Genomic DNA, 18,934 nt, shown 5'->3' on the forward strand with positions numbered 1-18,934 from the left:
GAGGAACTGGGCTACTGATTTAAATGAGGAAATAGTATGAGCACTTTCAATCTTCAGTAATCGATTAAAGTGTGTATTTCCAAATGAAATATACCAAGGGTTTGCAGTAATATGCTGTGGGTTTCATCAAGCCTCAGACATTTTCCTGGATCATAAATAATGCTTAGGATATGGAGAAAATGTATATTAAAACAAATATAAATAATCTAAGGCCTGGACTAAAAAATTTGCATGGATTTTTAAGATAAAACCCGTCTCCAAACAAATTGCTAACTCTTTGACTTGTACTTACAGTCTTAATCTCCAACTACATTACCTCTTACACACACTACATTAGCTCTTGAGACATGCGTCCGCCCTCATCTGTCTTTGGTCCTCTGGTGGAAACATTTAAACAAGACTGCATTAAAGCAGTTCACAGGCTCTGTGTGATTTGGGTCCCAGTGAGCAGCCCATTCAAGAGGTCAACCTATAAGAATTCAACACACCTTCTAGCTGCGAGTAAAAGGCAGCAAGCTGCTGCTGTACTCTCATTCAGCTCTGTCTCCTCGTATTTTGAAAGACTGAAAGAATCCTCGTTGAAACACTAAAATGTGGAAAGGAACAGCAAGCTATTTGGACATTATAGTTCCTTTAGCATGAATATAGTATTTTGGTTTCAATTTCATCCTTACCCTATGCAAGATAAATCATTCACTTCAATTCACTTTAGGAGTTGCCTGCTAAGGGGTCAGATGCTTCTTTTATATTCAGTTGTTACCTGCTGCCTGCAAAATACACACAATAAAGTATAAAAAATTCCTTTTATCATCAGGTAGTCTAAATGTAAAGAATACTCAGAATACTGTGTTCAACTAATAGAGTTTCAGTAGCAGAGTGGGTATTTTCAGAAGTGCTAACATCAGTTAATGAAAGATCTTCTGTTGAGAGAAGCATGAAAAAGCCATTCTGTCTTTGCACAAAATGACTCCAGTATTTGTGGTTAAACAGCTGCTCTCCCTTTTTTTATGGTGGAACTCATTATTTTATTTCCTTTTACAAATATTTGACAAATTGAAGAACCACGTAGGCAAACAATAATTATGAGTTCAGTAGTCTTTTTTCAGTTAGGAATTTTCCTTTACTGACCTATGATATAAATTATGACATGAACACAAAAGACATTCCATCTTTGGAAGTCTGGTGGAGTTGGTTTTTCTCTCTCTCATTTTCCTCATTCCAGCCAGGCCTTTCTTAGTAAAGGAAAATCTTATCACCATATACTATATTTATTTCCTCTATAAACCATTCTTGTGATTATTCCTCCAGCATTACGACTATATAATATAGATGTTCATTTTCCCTAAAGGAACATGGAAAGAGGGTAAGAGTCATTTTAAAGAAATTATTGGGCACAAACTATGGGACAACTCTGCTAAGCTATTTCTCAAATTTAATTTAACTTTAAAAATATGATAGACGTTACTATTCCAACTTTATAATGTCTCTCATGCAAAATCTATGCTGAATTTCAAGAAAAAGCTGAGTATTAATTATTTTTAAAAGTTAATTTAACATCTGTAATTCCAGCACTTTGGGAGGCCGAGGTGGGTGGATCACAAGATCAAGAGATCAAGACCATCCTGGCCAACACGGTGAAAACCCATCTCTACTAAAAATACAAAAATTAGCCAGGCATGGTGGCACGCGCCTGTAGTCCCAGCTACTTGGGAGGCTGAAGCAGGAGAATTGCTTGAACCCAGGAGGCGGAGGTTGCAGTAAGCCAAGATTGTGTCATTGCACTCTAGCCTGGTGACACAGTGAGACTTGGTCTCAAAAACAAAACAAAACAAAAAAAAGAAAGAAAGGAAAGAAAAAAGCTAATCTAGCCATCTTTTAAGGGAAAACTGTTTTAAAAATATCAACGTTGATTTAGTGCTCATATTCCCAAATAAGGAAATTAGAGCTCTCAGTTAAAGTAACTGGGACCTACTAGAAAGTGGCAGGACTATGATTTAAATTCAGGCCTGTCAGACAAGAAAGAAAGGCTAGCAAGATAAAGTTAGGTGAGATGAACTATAGCTTTAAATTCTATCTGAAAAGCTGAATTTGATTGAATAAATATTTGAAAACCAGGATAAGTTCTTGAGTAGAAAGGCAAGGTAATAAAAATTATACTTTAGAAAGATTCATTAAGTTTATCAGGGACTTGAATTGCAGGGATCAAAATTATACAAATCTTGAAGGTGGCAAATATATATATATATTTTTTAACTTAAAATATATATGTATTGTACTACTAAAAAGTCCTAACTACTACAGCGTTAGGACTATATATATATTTTTAGGGAAAACTCTTTTAAGTTAAAATACATATATATGTATATATTTTAAGTTGAAATACATATATATGTATATATTTTAAGTTAAAATATATATATTATGTATATGCATATATACATATACATATAAATACATACATATATCATATACATACATACATATATATAAAATACATATACACATGTATTTTAAGTTAAAAGTCAATGTTTTCCAAAATAATAATACTATAATTAACGAAGTATAACCATAATTACGTGGTGGCAATAAATTATGGGCCAGTTATAGACATAAAATTATATATATTTGTATATATTAACATCTATAGCTCTATCTATATGTCTATCAATGAATCACAGCAGCAAAAAACTGAGGAGTGACTTTACAACCTTCCTACTAAAGACTATTTCATAAATTATGAGACTAGATGTCCTGTTCAAATAAGGTCAAGATGAACAAAAAGAGTCTTGAATGGGAATGGCAGAAAGTGGGATTTAGACTGGACACAATCTTATCCTTGCAGATTAGTACAGGTGTTGTAGTAAGTAGTTCAGCTAAGGGTCAGGTGTCTTCCTGATTCTATTTCATCTTTCCTAAAGGAGCTGCCTAATATCAGATGCTGTCAAGAGTAAGAAATGTCAATTTCATGGTTTTGCTTATGCTGACCCAATAAAAGAAAGTAATGAGAACTTCAAGCTTCCTTTTGAGGTCTGTTCTAACCTGATGATTTTGTCATTTTTACGCTTCGTTTCATCAGTGAAATACTCAGAATGGTGGCAGATCCTATCAATGACAGTTCAGTGGTCCCAGATCTTTCAATTCCAACTAAGATAAGATTGTTCTTAAGTGTATCTGAAAGCAGCATGGCCGATCTGCTTTACATGGCAGCATATGAATATAAGCATTTGCTTCTAATTCCACCTACCACTACTCCCTCTCCCTGTTGCTTTTAAAAGCATCTGCTATCACAGACGCAGAAGACATGAACAACTGCTTTGTTTGAAAGAGCTGCATTTCATATCTGTAATCTCTTTAAAGTAAAACTCAAGTCCACTTTCAGGTAACTCCAGTGAAATGAAGAGAGGAATTCTTACAAGGTCCATTTTTGTTTTAAGGGTTAAGTATGAAAGAAAAACTTGCTACCTTAATAAACCCTAATGTTATGGTTTTTGACTATATGTTTGATGTATGCAAAAGAATACATGTAATGTAGGGGAAAGTCTTGAAGCACAGTAATGAAATTAACATGAACGTTAAAACCTGAATGATAAATATTCTTGTATGGGTTCTGCTTCATTCTTGTATCTCTATATCTCTTATGATTTAACAACTCTCCTAAATTTTTTAGCACTCCTTTTTTCATTTTATGGTTTTAGTATATGTATACAAATCTACCTCAAAATATTAATATATTGTTTAAATGTGCTTGTTTTTGACCTTCATAAAAGTGTTATCATACTATATATCATCTTCCTTGACTTGCTCAACATTATGATTCCATTCGATTTTATGTTTCAAAGATTCATTCATGTTTATTTTTAATGCTATATATTATTGTATTACGTGAATATTCCATAAATTATATTTTTATTCTCCTGTTGATATAAATTTGTATTGTGTTCACATCATGTTTTACTTTTTCCTTTTAGAAACAAAGCTACTATGGGCAATGGACATTTACAATAATTTCTATATGGTATATATATCTAGGAGTAAAATTGCTAAGTCATAATGTTCGGCTTTATAAAATAATGTCAATTTGTTTTCTAAAATAGCTATACCCACCAGTAGTATAAAAGAAAGAACCTCAATAACATTTCACAGTATCAGGCTTCCTAATTTTATACCTATATAATTGAGTATCAAATGGTATCGGGCTTAATTTGGATTCCTTTCTTATATGTGAGGTCTGGCATTTTGTTATGCTATACATGTATTCACTATTTGTTTACCTTTTCTTTTGAAATGTTTGATGATGTCTGTTGAACATTTTTTTTGTTGTATTATTTATTTTTATTTTTATTGACCTGCAAGAGTTCTTCATACATTCATAGCTCAATATAATCTCAGCTATCTTGGATCAAGTGATCCTCCAGCCTCAGGTTCCCAAGTAACTGTGACTACAGACGGGTGTCACCATGCCTGGCTAATTTTTTTTATTATTATTATTTTGTAGAGATGGGTTCCTGCTATGTTGTCCAGGCTAGTCTCAAACTCCTGGCCTCAAGCAATCTTTCTGCCTCGGCCTCCCAAAGTGCTGGGATTACAAGCCTGAGCCGCTGTACCTGGCCCAGCATTCCTTTAATGTAGTTGAGTTCAACATCTTTCAATTATTGGTTCATGATTTTTTAAAGATACGCTTCCTAATGACAGAGTCATAATAATATTATGCCATATTTTTTCTAAAATGTTTAATATTTTGCCTTTTTATGTATTTAATCAAAAGTTTGCTCATTTTTATATATGTGAGATAGGAATTAATTTAATTTTCCATATTATATATAATTGTCCCAGCACTATTTAATTAACTCATTAAATCCTCATATATGAGGTAGGTACTATTACGATTACTTTTTTAATAATAAGGAAATTGAGGCATGAATAGGTTAGTAAATTGGCTCTAGAACTGGTGAACTTACCTTCTGTTTCAAGGTCCTTTTGTTTGTTTAGTCGATGTGCTTATCTAATCCTGAAACCACACTGTTTTAGTATAATTGATAACTGTTAGGTCATGTACCCCCACCTGACTCTTCTTCTTGGGAGTATCACGGGTATTCCTTACCCTTTGCTCTTCTCATGTACATTTTCATCAGGTTGTCCAGCTCCTCAGAAAGTCCTGTTAAGATTTTTGCAGGAATTGCATTGAATCTACAGATCAATTTGGAAGGAATATCTTTATCATACTGAATATTTATATCCATGACCACAGCACGCCATTGTATTTAAGTCTTCTTTGGTAAATTTCAATAAATGTTTATACATCCATTTTTGCATATATTTAGTTTGATTAACTCCTATATAACTTATTTTGTTGCTGCTGCTTTATTTGTATTTCACATGGAGATGGTCCTCCATACTACTAGAAATAGCAGTGCCTTGTTTAAATCTTCTGTAACTTTAGTAATTTTTTAACTCTTGATGTTAAAAGATATCTTATAGGGTTAACGCTGTGGGCTTACACCTGTAATCCTAACACTTTGGGAGGCTGAGGTGGATGAATCACTTGAGGCCAAGAGTTTGAGACCATCCGGGCAACATGGTGAAACCCTGTCTCTACTAAAAATACCAGGGATGATGGTGCATACCTGTAATGCCAGCTACTTGGGTGGCTGAGGCAGGAGAATCGCTTGAACCTGGGAAGTAGAGGTTGCAGTGAGCCAAGATCGTACCACTGCACTGCAGCATGGGTGACAGTGAGATTCTGACTCAAAAAAAAAAAAGTATTTTGTAATTCATTGTTCATTGTGATGGTGGATTTATTACTTTCTCTATGTGTTCTGTTTCTGTTTATATACATTAAGGATATTTTATTAAATATGCATACATTTACAATGTACATTTATGAAATAAGCATGTTATGATTATATCATGATCTTCTTTAACTCTAATAGTCTATTTTGTCTTGAAGTTGATTTTGCCTGACATTTATAAGCTACCTCAGCTTTATTTTATTTAGCATTTGCCTAGTACATATTTGTTCCATTTGTTAACTTTCAAACTTTTTGAGTCTTTATATTTTAGGCTCATGTATCGTCGTTTCTCAGCCTTTTGGCTAAGATCAAGTAAGTGTAGGCTTGTGTCTCATCAAATGGCACATTAGGTGGACTTTAAAAATCATTTAAATGTCAATTTTCATCTTTTAACTGGAAAGTTTAATCTATTTATATTTGTATAAGTATTGTTATATTTGAATTTTTTTTGTTTTTGTCATACACTTTTGCTTTATATTCGTTATTGACTTTTTTGATTGATTAGAATTTTTTATATATTACATTTTATTCCCCTACTAATTTGACATTTATACACTATTTCTAATCTTTTAATGGTTACCTCTTAAATTTTGTCATACATTCATATCTTAATAAAATGTAAAGTTTATTTATTTATTTATTTTATTTTTATTTTTTGAGATGGAGTCTTGCTGTCTCCCAGGCTGGAGTTCAGTGGTGCAATCTCGGCTCACTGCAAGCTCCGCCTGCCGGGTTCACGCCATTCTCCTGCCTCAGCCTCCCGAGTAGCTGGGACTACAGGTGCCCACCACCACACCCAGCCATAAAATGTAAAGTTTATTACTATCTTAACCAATGCTTTGCCATCTCCATCCTCCAAAAAAGTACAAAGACTTGAAATCTGATTACTCCTGTGATAATACAGTAATCTTATCTTTGGTTTCCCACCTTGATGGGTTTTCAAAGCTTATCAGTAAAGTCAGAAAGCTCAATCGCTTTTTTGCAGACACTTGAATCATTTTCTTCAAGGGAACTTTAACCTCCTAATATTTTATTGTTCACTGCTCCCTAGTCTAGTTCAGGTCACTGTTTTTATGGGAGAGTGTAAGAAGTACATATCCAGGTGACAACTTTTTGTCTGTGCAATTTGAGAGGAAAAATCCCTTTCAGCTATTGTGATTAGAACTTGTGTTACAGAGCAAGAAAATCCCAAATTTATTTTCTTTGGCTTATGTGTTCTGGTTTTAACTGAGAAAAGATCTGAGTCTTTCTGCCACTGATTATGTTCATTTCTCTCCCTCATAGGTATTTTGTGAGAGAACTTCTGATGAAAAGAAGGTACTCAAGACTGCTCTCATTCCATCATTATACCTGACATCTGTTACACATTCCCATGACCCCTGAGCCAAATTTTATAGGAACACACCACTTCATATATCCCTAGAAGTCACATTATATTAAACATTTAACAATGTATAAGTCATGAAGTTTGAAAAATGACAAGAAAGTGAGTAAATTTTATTTATTATCTTTTTTTTACTATTAAAACAGTAAATCAAGCTTCATGATGTATGTAGCCTACTATATAAATGTTTTTTTGTCATGACTTTTTTTCTCATGAACGTTTATTTTCACAAACGAAATAATATATTTATTCTTGACAAGATTTAGATGTGTTTTTCTGGTTTTTAAAAACACAATTCTGGCATTTAAATGTCCCCAGTACATCTGATAGCAGACTTGCTCCAAGCTCCCAATATCACTGAGTGGGCAGGTTTATTCCTTGGTCAGATTCACTCCTGCAGTGATCAGCAAAATACTCCTAGAATTTGGCTTTCACTCCCATGAATCTAAAGAACTCCATGAAAACCATGTTCATTATATTATGCAGTCCTTGCTATTTAGCTCTATTCTTACTGGTTTTAAAAAAATAATCAATTGCATTTTTGTAAAGAAATTGGTATTATTTTTCTCAGGAGCCCCACTGCTTCATGCCTCCTTACAGCTCACCTGAACCATGGTGATCATAACTGGATTTGGCTTTCAATCACTCTTCTTTTCAGTGCACTTCCTATTATGATAGCATCACTCCTCTGCTTAACAAGCCCAAACATTTTAGGATGACCTACATAGTGGTGTGCTTTGTGAATGCCATGACCCCAGCATCATTCCTCTTCATTCCTCCCACACACACTGTTCCAGGCTCACCAAATTTATTGACATTCCCTAAATATGCCTCACTATTCTGCCTCTCTATTCAACTAACATTTACTGAGCACCTACTATGTGCCAAACACTGGAGATACAGAGAATAAGAAGATGCAGTTTCACTCCTCAATCCATGCTGTCTCCCGTGTTTAGAATAACCCTCTAGCAACTCCTACTAATCTTCCAAAACCTACTCACACATCATCTTCTTTTCAGCCCCAGCCCTAACCACCTCATTTGCACAATGAATCATCATTCTTTTGTATTCTTAGTGTTTCTATGATGGTGGCAAGATAATTAGAACTTGGGTTTGCATTACTAAATTTTTTCTTACTCCCCAATTCCAAACAGGTAGCTATGATTTATCCCTTGCCTCTGGATTCTGACAAGGCTCAGGACACACTCAACCTGAGTTTACAGACTCTGAAGCCCTTTTGTCAGAGGCATTTGAACCAGAGCAACTCCATTTTAAATACGGGCTGGGTAAAATGAGGCTAAGACCTGCTGGGCTGCATTCCCAGTAAGTTAAAGCATTCTAAGTCACAGGATAAGATAGGAGGTTGGCACAAGATATAGGTCATAAAGACCTTGCTGATAAGACAGGTTGCAATAAAGAAGCCGGCCAAAACCCATCAAAACGAAGATGGTAAACTTTTTCTAGAATGTTTGAAAAAAAAAAAAAAAAACATAAAAAATGGGCAATTAGCAGCCTTTGGGGCTGCTTTGTCTGTGAAGCAGCCATTCTTTTATTCTTCTACTTTCTTAATAAACTTGCTTTTACTTTACTCTATGGACTCGCCCTGAATTCTTTCTTGCCTGAGATCCAAGAACCCTCTCTTGGGATCTGGATCGGGACCGCTTTCTGGTAACATCTTTCTGGCAACCACAGAAGGGACAATAGTGAGGAAACCCCTGACCCAAAGACTAACTTTGGGTAAGTGGTGGGGTCTGGTAACACTTTCAAAGTACTATTCTAGGTATCCTGACTTTGGAGAGGCAGTGGAGAGGTTGTGGCTGCTGGGTTGAAGGTAAAGAAGAAAGAGAGACTGTCTTTGAGATGCTGGAAAGTGAGTAGGGGAGGCTGCAGGAGCTTGAGATGAAAATAAAGGTCTGTGGGTCTGGAGAGATGGCAAATCTGGAGAAATATTTGGGAGTTGCCTGTGGAGAAGTCAAAATCTAGAGAATGGGATTCTCGGCTTTGCTAATGATTTCTACACCCTAAGTGTATCAGAAAAGCAAGAAGGCATGAGACCATGGAGATTTAAGCAATGCACTTCTGTCTCCATGAAAATCAGTGTAAGGTATTGATCAGTCACTCTAGAAGCTCACTCCTATGAAAAGTCATTATTGTGAAAAATGCTGACAACTTTTCACAGTACTAGGGGTGGGAGGAGGAGAACAAATCCCTTATAACTAGAAGTCTAGAATTCTCCTAGAGAATATTGAGGGTTAAACATAAAAAATGAAATTTTAAAAGATGTGATACTTAATGCAAACCTAATTTTTTGTCTTAAGAGTCTTATCAATTAACACATTCTTCTATTATAACATGCATCAATATGTTCTATAATTATATATTTACCTGTCCCTCTGTTTGCCAGAAGTTTTGAGGACAGGGGTCATGTCTTAATCATCTCGGTCACCTCAAGCTATGGCACAAGATTTTTCATACTGGAAGAACTCAATGTTTATTAGACAATTGTCCCAAATGACCAAATATAAATGGAAATAAATTACCAAGATGGAATTTATTTTAAAACTCATTTCTTACATTTCACTTGAGGTGTTTCCTCATACTTCCATACACATGTGCAAGGCAAATATTGCAGTCTTTTCTAACTGGAGTGTACCACCTATGTTTAATATTCATATAGAGTCAAAGTTCTACTAAGCATGGATATGCACTTTGGAAATGTTCATCTTTAAATATTATCTGAGAAAATGGGAAATAACATGACATGCCAACTTGTATAATCAATGTCCTAGCCTGTTGGAAGGGCAATGGTAAGCATCTAGGTTTGCATTTACACTTGCTGTCACACATAACAATCACTGTAGGGCAAATAGTAATTCGTGTGTAATGAACAGTGTCCAATTGGGATCGGCTCCTGAATTACCATTTAAATGTTGTAATGGCAGAACACTTGCCACAATTATTGCTGCTCAGCAAGCCCCAAGAGATCCCATTCTTCTCCAAAGTCTTAGGATAGTTAGCACATTTCTTTCTTAGTGTTCTTAAACTGTTGGTTATGCTTGGCATGTTTTTTCTCCCAAGTAAATAAGCTCTGAGATTAGGAGACATAACTTTAGCTTTTAAAATTCCTGACAGCGCCTTCATGCTTTGTAATAGAATAGGCAGGCACTCAATAAACACACAATTGTTAATTAATCTGACAGTTATCTAGAGTAACAAAATTGTAAATTACATCTCGTAAATATTTACTTTCTATCTTCTGGGGGTGAGAGATAATGGCTTGTAGGGGAAAATAGAAAATAAAGATCTAATTCCAAACACTATGATTTAAGTCAATGGTAAAGTGCTATAGTCTAACATATGAAGGTGTTCCTTACCTTCATATTGCTGTTGCATTTACTTAATAGATGCTGCATCCCTCTCTACCCAACAGATGCTCTGGACTATATAGCTGTGAATAATGCAGAAGTTCACCTCTCAGAGCATGCAAACTTTTGAAGGAGGATATTGATATACTGATTAACCAAATAACAACAGAAATTTAAAGCCTATGATGGGTGATGGGGCACATCTATGAGATCTGGGCCTGTTCCTAAGAGGTGCAAACTGGGAAGAAAATGATGGGACAAATCAAAAATGCAAATTGGATTATGCAGCTCTCTGATTCAAAGACTGCTATACTTCCTTATTTCTCTCACAGTAGAGTCCACCTTACTTAGTGGCACACAAAAGTTTCCAGTATGAAGGTCCTGCTCCAATGGTATCTTTCATCCTCTGCTCCCTCCTATTAGTAGCTCTGATGTATTGCTGCAATTACCTTAACGACCACGCTGTCATACTCCATGCTGTTGTCATGTTTATACTCCTGCCTCCACCCCAAAGTTTTGTTATAAACACTGCTATATATGTGTCTGTGTGTGTGTGTGTGTGTGTGTGTGTGTGTGTGTGTGTGTGTGTGTGTGTGTGTGTCTTTCTCTACTACATAAGATTGATCAGGGAAAATCCAAAAGACCATGCCTTGTTTTTTCTGGTTTTTGTTGTTGTTGTTGTTGTTTTTCCCTCAACACTAAGAAAGAAAGAACTAACAGTCAGGTGCAGTGGCTCATGCCTGTAATCCCAGGACTTTGGGAGGCAGAGGTGAGAGGATCACTTGAGGTCAGGAGTTTGAGACCAACCTGGTCAACATGAGAAAACCCTGTTTCTACTAAAAATACAAAAATTTTCTGGTGGCAAATACCTGTAATCTCAGCTACTGGGGAGGCTGAGGAAGGAGAATCGCTTTAACCCGGGAGGTGGAGGTTGCAGTGAGTTAAGATCATGCCACTGCACTCTAGCCTAGGCAACAGAGCAAGACTCCATCTCAAAAAAATTAAAAATAATAAAAATAATAATAAAAAAGATAGAACTAACAGCTTGAGGCACTGGGCGATGATTCCCAACTTTGCTACACTTAGAATTACCTGGGAAGAATTTACAACTCCTGATACCCAGTTTGCATCTGCAATCAAATCAGAATCTCTGTGGGGGTAGGACCCAAGGAGCAGGGATTTTATTATTTTTAAAATTTATTTTTTTGGAGACAGTCTTGCTCTGTCACCCAGGCTGAAGTGCAGTGGCATGAGCTTGGCTCACTGCAACCTCTGCTTCCTGGGTTCAAGCCATCCTCTCACCTCAGCCTCCTGAGTAGCTGGGACCATAGGCATGAGCCATCACGCCAAGTTGATTTTTGTGTTTTTTGTAGAGATGGGATCTTGCCATGTTGCCCAGGCTGGTCTTGAACTCCTGGGCTTAAACAATCTGCCCCTACCTCCACCTCCCAAAGTGCTGAGATTACAGGAGTGAACCACGGCACCCGGCCAAGGTGGCAGGAATTTTAGAGCTCACCAGTTGGTCGCTAAGTGTAATCAAGACTGAGATCCATTAATTTAAGGGTTCAATTACTTACGGGGACATTTGTGAGTATGGTTTAAGGTATATGATGTGGGCAATAAGCCAGAACTCACTGAATTAAAGTATGAGCAATGAGAAAGCCAAAAGAAACAAGTGTTAGACCAGTAGTATGCTACTCTCTTGAGAGTCTAGGTAATACCATTCAGGACACAGGCATGGGCAAAGACTTCATGACTAAAACACCAAAAGCAATGGCAACAAAAACCAAAATTGACAAATGGGATCTAATTAAACCAAAGAGCTTCTACACAGCAAAAGAAACTATCATCAGAGTGAACAGGCAAACTACAGAATGGGAGAAAATTTTTGCAATCTATCCATCTGACAAAGGGCTAATATCCAGAATCTACAAGGAACTTAAACAAATTTATAAGAAAAAAAGAAACAACCCCATCAAAAAGTGGGCAAAGGATATGAACAGACACTTCTCGAAAGAGGACATTTATGTGGCCCACAAACATGAAAAAAAGCTCATCATCACTGGTCATTAGAGAAATGCAAATCAAAACCACAATGAGATACCATCTCATGCCAGTTAGAATAGCGATTATTAAAAGTCAGGAAACAGGCCAGGTGTGGTGTCTCACGCCTGTAATCTCAGCACTTTGGGAGGCCAAGGCAGGTGGATCACGAGGTCAGGAGAGAAAGACCATTCTGGTTAATGTGGTGAAACCCTGTCTCTACCAAAAATACAAAAAAAAAAAACAAAAAAACAGTTGGGCATGGTGGTGGGCACCTGTAGCCCCAGCTCCTTCGGAGGGTGAGGCAGGAGAATCACTTGAACCTGGGAGGTGGAGGTTGCAGTGAGCCAAGATCACACCACTGCACTCTAGCCTGGGCAACAGAGAGAGACTCCATCTCCAAAAAAAAAAAAAAAAAAAAAGTCCAGAAACAACAGATGCTGGAGAGGATGTGGAGAAATAGGGACACTTTTACACTGTTGGTGGCAGTGTAAATTAGTTCAACCATTGTGGAAGACAGAGTGGTGATTCTTCAAGGATCTAGAACCAGAAATACCATTTGACCCAGCAATCCCATTACTGGGTATATACCCAAAGGATTACAAATCATTCTACTATAAAGACACAGGCACACATATGTATACTGCAGCACTGTTCACAACAGCAAAGACTTGGGACCAACCCAAATGCACCTCAATGATAGACTGGAAAAAGAAAATGGGTGCATATACACCATGGAATACTATGCAGCCATATAAAAGGATGAGTTTATGTCCTTTGCAGAGACATGGATGAAACTGGAAATCATCATTCTCAGCAAACTAACACAGGACTAGAAAACCAAACACCACATGTTCTCATTCATAAGTGTCAGCTGAACAATGAGAACACATGGACACAGGGAGGGGAACATCACACACCAGGGCCTGTTGGGGGTTGGGAGGCTAGGGGAGTGATAGCATTAGGAGAAATACCTAATGTAGATGATGGGTTGATGGCTGCAGCAAACCACCATGGCACGAGTATATCTATGTAACAAGCCTGCAGGTTCTGCACATGTATCCCAGAACTTAAAGTATTATAATTTAAAAAAAGAAAAAAAAAAAGAGATTCTCTCCATAGTCAATTTTGTTAGGAAACATGCCCCATCTTTGATAGCATTAGCATATTGAAGACTGAGCAATTATTCAACAAAGAAACTTGTTTAACATTACCTAATTGAATATTTTCTAAATTTATTTGACTTCAGAACACTACTTTTCCCATCTAACGCCTATTAGTTTTCCCAAGAAATGCCAATACATTTTTTTTTAATTTCAAGAAATTACATGAGAATGGCAGTGCAAGTAATCATGTAGCTTAGAGGAAGGAAAGAATGGTTGAGAGAAGACTTTATATCCTTAGAATAGGAAATAATTGGTCACATTTGTAGAATGAAAAGAATGAAACATAGGGGAGGGAGGAATTGAAGATGCCATAACAAGCAATGATCTGATTTCTTTAGCCCTGGTAAGAAACGCACAGTTAAACTGTGGGTGGATTTTCTTTTCTCAAGCCTCTCTTCTCCACTGATAACCTCACATAGTCCAGAAGACAAGAGAACATGGACTGGCATTCTAATGTAACATTCATTCATGCCTCAACATTTATTGAGCATCTTCTATGTGTCTTGTCTAGACACATAGAGGTGACTATTCCATTTGGAATGCCAGCAAAGGCCTCACCCAAAAAATGAAACTTAAATTGGTATTTCAAAAGTGAGTGGAGAATTTACTAGGAAGAAGAAGAATATGAAAGACAGAAGAAAGCATGAGAAAACAACATGAAAGAACAAAGTAGCAGTCCAAAAAATTGTGACTGAAATACGGATGGGACTGGTAGAACATGAGGCTGGAAAATTAGACTAGCCCACATATATACAAAAACTTTAAATGGCATGCACAACAAACAGTTTGGGATTTATGAGGTATAAAATAGGAAAAGACATGCTATATTTGTCTTACAGAAAAATCACTTTGACAGCAGTGTGAGTGATAAACTGGAGACCTGCCACAGAGGGACTAGTTTAGAGCCTATTGCAATTATGGAACTGTTGCAGGTTTCCATGGATACAACTGGGTATAAAGTATTATTTAGTAACAGAGCCTGAAACATCATGTGATCATTACTGGTTTAAAGCAAACCCCCTACCTTAGGATTTGGGCACCTTTCCAAAATATAAACTCAGCATTTATATCAACTGCTGCTATGAAAGTTATTTGGGATCATGTAGATGACCCTTCATGCAAAAAGTAGATCACAAAATGTAGGTCGTTGAAAAAATTACGGCAGCACTTTGTAGAATGGAGATTTAAGATGATACTCATTTTAGATTTATTTTGGGGGTCTCATACCTATCTTGAATATATAGTTATGATAGAAAAAGTTCTATTTCTGAAGCATAGTGGTGTGATCTCTGTTCATTGTAACCTCCACCTCCCAGGCTCACTCAATCCTCCTACCTCTGCCTCCAGAGTAACTGGGACTAAAGGTGCGTGCCACTATGCTGGGCTAATTTTTGTATTATTTTTGAGATTTTGAGAGATAGGGTTTTGCTATGTTGCCCAGGATTGTCTTAAACTCTTGGGCTCAAGTGATCCATCCACCTCCGCCTCCCAAAGTGCTGAGATTACAGGCATGAGCCACTGCATCTGGCCTGGCAATAGTACTTTAATGAAAGACTTAGTCATTGTCAGAGCTACCCTCATGAAAAGGTAAATTTCCTTTTTCTAAAAAAAAAAAAAAAAAAAAAAAAGCTTATTTGTTGCATATTGAAATAAGCATTCAAGCAACTGAACCTTATGTGAGATCCAGTGGGAGAGTCTACAGACACCAGGAACTTCCTGGCTCTGCACAGATTTTGCAAAGAGAAAACACAATCTTGCTCTTAAGGTAGTGAAGCTTTCATAGGTTATTACTATTTCATTTCTTCCTGAAGTTGTTTCAAGCTTTATTTAAGATTGCCTGAAAAAAGCTTACTATGATTCCTTTAACCATAAATAAAAGCATAAAAGAAGAAATATCACAAAATCATCCAAACACTCCAGATGCTTTCTTGGTTTTAAAGTCACAGATTGGAAACTGGTTTTAAAGCAGGAGGTGTAAGCATTTGATGCTCTGATTTTTTTTTACTTTAAAGAAATAATTGGAGTTTTAGAAGACTTGAACTCTACAGCATAGAGAAACCAACAAAACCAACCTAATAAAAATATTGCATCTTAAAGGTAAGAGTTAAAGGAATATTAATATGGAAAAAATAGGAGCCACTCTGAAGAATCTGACTTAAATCACATAGGAGAAAATTTTGTTTTCTACATTAACACCTAGCATTAGCTAATTTTAAGGAAAAAAGAAAACATTTATTAGGCAACTTACAAACCTGTCTCATCAGCTGAAAGAATTATCAGACTTACTCTGTTGAAATTTCTTTTCTTCTTTTCTCTCTCTCTCTCTCTTTCTTTCTCTTAACGGAGCTTTGCTCTTATCACCCAAGTGGGAGTGCAATGGTGCAATCTTGGCTCACTGCAACCTCTGCCTCCCAGGTACAAGCAATTCTCCTGCCTCAGCCTCCTAAATAGCTGGGATTACAGGTGTGTGTCACCATGCCCGGCTAATTTTCTTTTCTTTTTTTTTTTTTTTTTTTTTTTTTTTTAGTAGTGGAAATAGGGTTCCACCATGTTGGCCAGGCTCGTCTCGAACTTCTGACCTCAGGTGATCTGCTCACCTCGATCTCCCAAAGTGCTGGGATTATAGGTGTGAGCTGTGAGCTACTGCACCCAGCCTACTCTGTTGAAATTTCTAAAGGAAGAAGGGAATTTCAGTGGCAAATAGCTCAAATTAAGGAAGGCATTTCTAACAATTAACACTATCTCTAGATGGACTATGCAGCATTTGAGAGGGTGTATGTAATCATTTGTGGGTGGTACTCTGGCAGAAGCTAAGAGACCATCGTGTGTTTGCCACAGAAAGCATTATGGATGAACTAGATGACCTCTAAATTACTTTTGATTTTGGGATTATATATTCTCAATGAAAATGAAACTGAGGTCTGAACTGTTAACTATACTAAATATATCACTTTCCAAACCCTTATATCAAAATACTATTTCTAAAAGACTTACTATGTTATGTATCAGGCACTATGCTAGGCATAGGGGATTCAGCAATGATAATGACAGAATGAATCTATTGTAGCCAGACGCAGTGACTCACACCTGCAATCCCAGCAATTTGGGAAGCTAAGGTGGGCGGATCGATCACCTGAGGTCAGGAGTTCGAGACTAGCCTGGCCAAAATGGGGAAACCCCCATCGCTACTAAAAATACAAAATTAGTCAGGTGTGGCTGCACGTGCCTGTAATCCTAGCTACTTGGGAGGCTGAGGCAGGAGAATTGCTTGAACCCAGGAGGCAGAGGTTGCAGTAAGCCGAGATTGCGCCACTGCACTCCAGCCTGGATGACAGATCAAGACTCTGTCTCAAAAAAAGAAACAAGAAAAAAAAAAATGAATGAATCTCTTACGCTTATGGAGCTTTAGAGTCTAATTGCAAAGACAGCAAAGTAAGCATTAATTACAAGGAGGGATAATGATAGGGGAAGCACTTGTATTTCTCCTCCTTATGACCACTATTATTATTAGACAGACAATTTTTTTTTCCAAAAAGTTGATACTGTTCTCAAAAGCACTCTGTTTCTACAAATGGTAGAATCCAAAAATTATGTCAAAATGTCTTTTTAAAATGAGAACAATGATGTCAATGATGGATGAAATGATAATGAGTAGAGGAAGATGAAAGGATACATACATTCTTCCAGTCTCTGGTTTTCATATTATTTGTAAGGCATGGATGCTTTTCAAGAGAAAGACTAAAATGATATGGCAGTGGCAACCATGAACCATTAGTGCAGCAGTTAGAGTTACTAGATGTAAATAAAGAAAATCTATCTCCAAAAGCTTGCTTTGAACTTTATAATGGGTGGATTGTACTGATACCATCTGAATCCACTGATCAATTACAGCATCAGTAAAAGCAGGACATGAAGGCATCATTTGCCTTTAGTAGGAAGTACAGAGCACCATCTATGAAGTATTCTTGCCATTTGAAACCATAACAACAACAAAACCCATTTAATGTAATCAGGCCTCTACTCCTAATTAGCAAATTACAGGAACAAGGACAGGTGAAAAGAGAACAAATTAAATGATACCATGAGAATAGTGCTTAATCAATCTACGTTTTTCTTTTAATATTATTAAAACTCCAATATGGTAACTATTACTGTGCATTTTCACAAATAATGAGACCAAAGCTCAGAAAGCTTTATTAAGATGTCCAAAGTTGCAGAGTAACCAGCTAAGATAAGGTTTGGGGAGTACCTAAACTCATAGGGTGTGTTTCGCGCTGGGCCTCACTGCTGCCAGAGAGATCATTTCATCCACTCTCATTTTACTGCAGCACAGAAGGACTAAGTCCTTTGCTCAGAAACCACCAACTAGTACTTGCAGGATCTAGGTGTAGATTACAGGCTCCTTAATTCCAAACTCAGTGCTCCTCCAACCCTACAAATTATACATTTGTGCAACCCTTGATGCCCAAGCTGCAATATGGATCAATTAAATCAGATTCTTTGAGGGTTGGATTAAGAAACCAGTATTTTCTAAAGTCCCCAAGGTGGCTCCACTTTGCAGCTAAGGTTGAAACACTGGTGTTATGATGCTTATGTCCCTAATCCAACTCAGCTATTTTCCATTTTATCTAATCCTATTCATCACTAAATTCAGAGAATTTCTTCCCAGGTACCACGCTTATCTAAACTATATTGAAAACAATCAGTGTATGAAAGGAATTCCACCTTCTCTGATAATATTTTACTTTGTTTATTTATTAAAATCATATAACAGGCCAGGCACAGTGACTCATGCCTGTAATCCCAGCACTCTAGGAGGCCAGGGCAGAAGGATTGCTTGAGCCCAGTAAGTTTGATACCAGCCTGGGAAACACAGGGTGACCCATCTTTGAAAAAAGAAAAAACAAACAAACAAAAAAATTTAGCCAGGCATGGTGGCACATACATGTGGTCCCAGCTACTTGGGAGGCTGAGGTGGAAGGATTGCTTGGGCTTTGGAGGCCCTGTAGGCTGCATTAAGCCACGATCACATCACTGCACTTCAGCCTGGATGGCAGAGTGAGACCCTGCCTCTAAAAATAAAACAAATCTGGGCCAGGCACGGTGTCTCATGCCTGTAATTGCAGCACTTTGGGAGGCAAAGGTGGGTAGATCACCTGAGGTCAGGAGTTCGAGACCAGCCTGGCC

At 37.1% G+C, this 18,934-nt stretch overlaps 1 protein-coding gene and 1 long non-coding RNA gene across 12 annotated transcripts in view; one reads left to right on the forward strand and one right to left on the reverse strand.

The window, feature by feature from the left end:
- The window catches only part of DLG2 (discs large MAGUK scaffold protein 2), a 2,210,459-nt gene that overhangs the window by 1,143,654 nt on the left and 1,047,871 nt on the right, over positions 1 to 18,934 (reverse strand). The window lies entirely within an intron of this gene.
- Positions 1,289 to 7,298, forward strand: LOC131380685 (uncharacterized). The gene is made up of 2 exons (XR_009208778.1): positions 1,289 to 1,363; positions 7,074 to 7,298. It is a non-coding gene; the product is annotated as an uncharacterized LOC131380685 (long non-coding RNA).

This window comes from Hylobates moloch, unplaced genomic scaffold, assembly GCF_009828535.3.
Source record: "Hylobates moloch isolate HMO894 unplaced genomic scaffold, HMol_V3 SCAFFOLD_11, whole genome shotgun sequence".
NCBI classification, from domain to species: Eukaryota; Metazoa; Chordata; class Mammalia; order Primates; family Hylobatidae; genus Hylobates; species Hylobates moloch.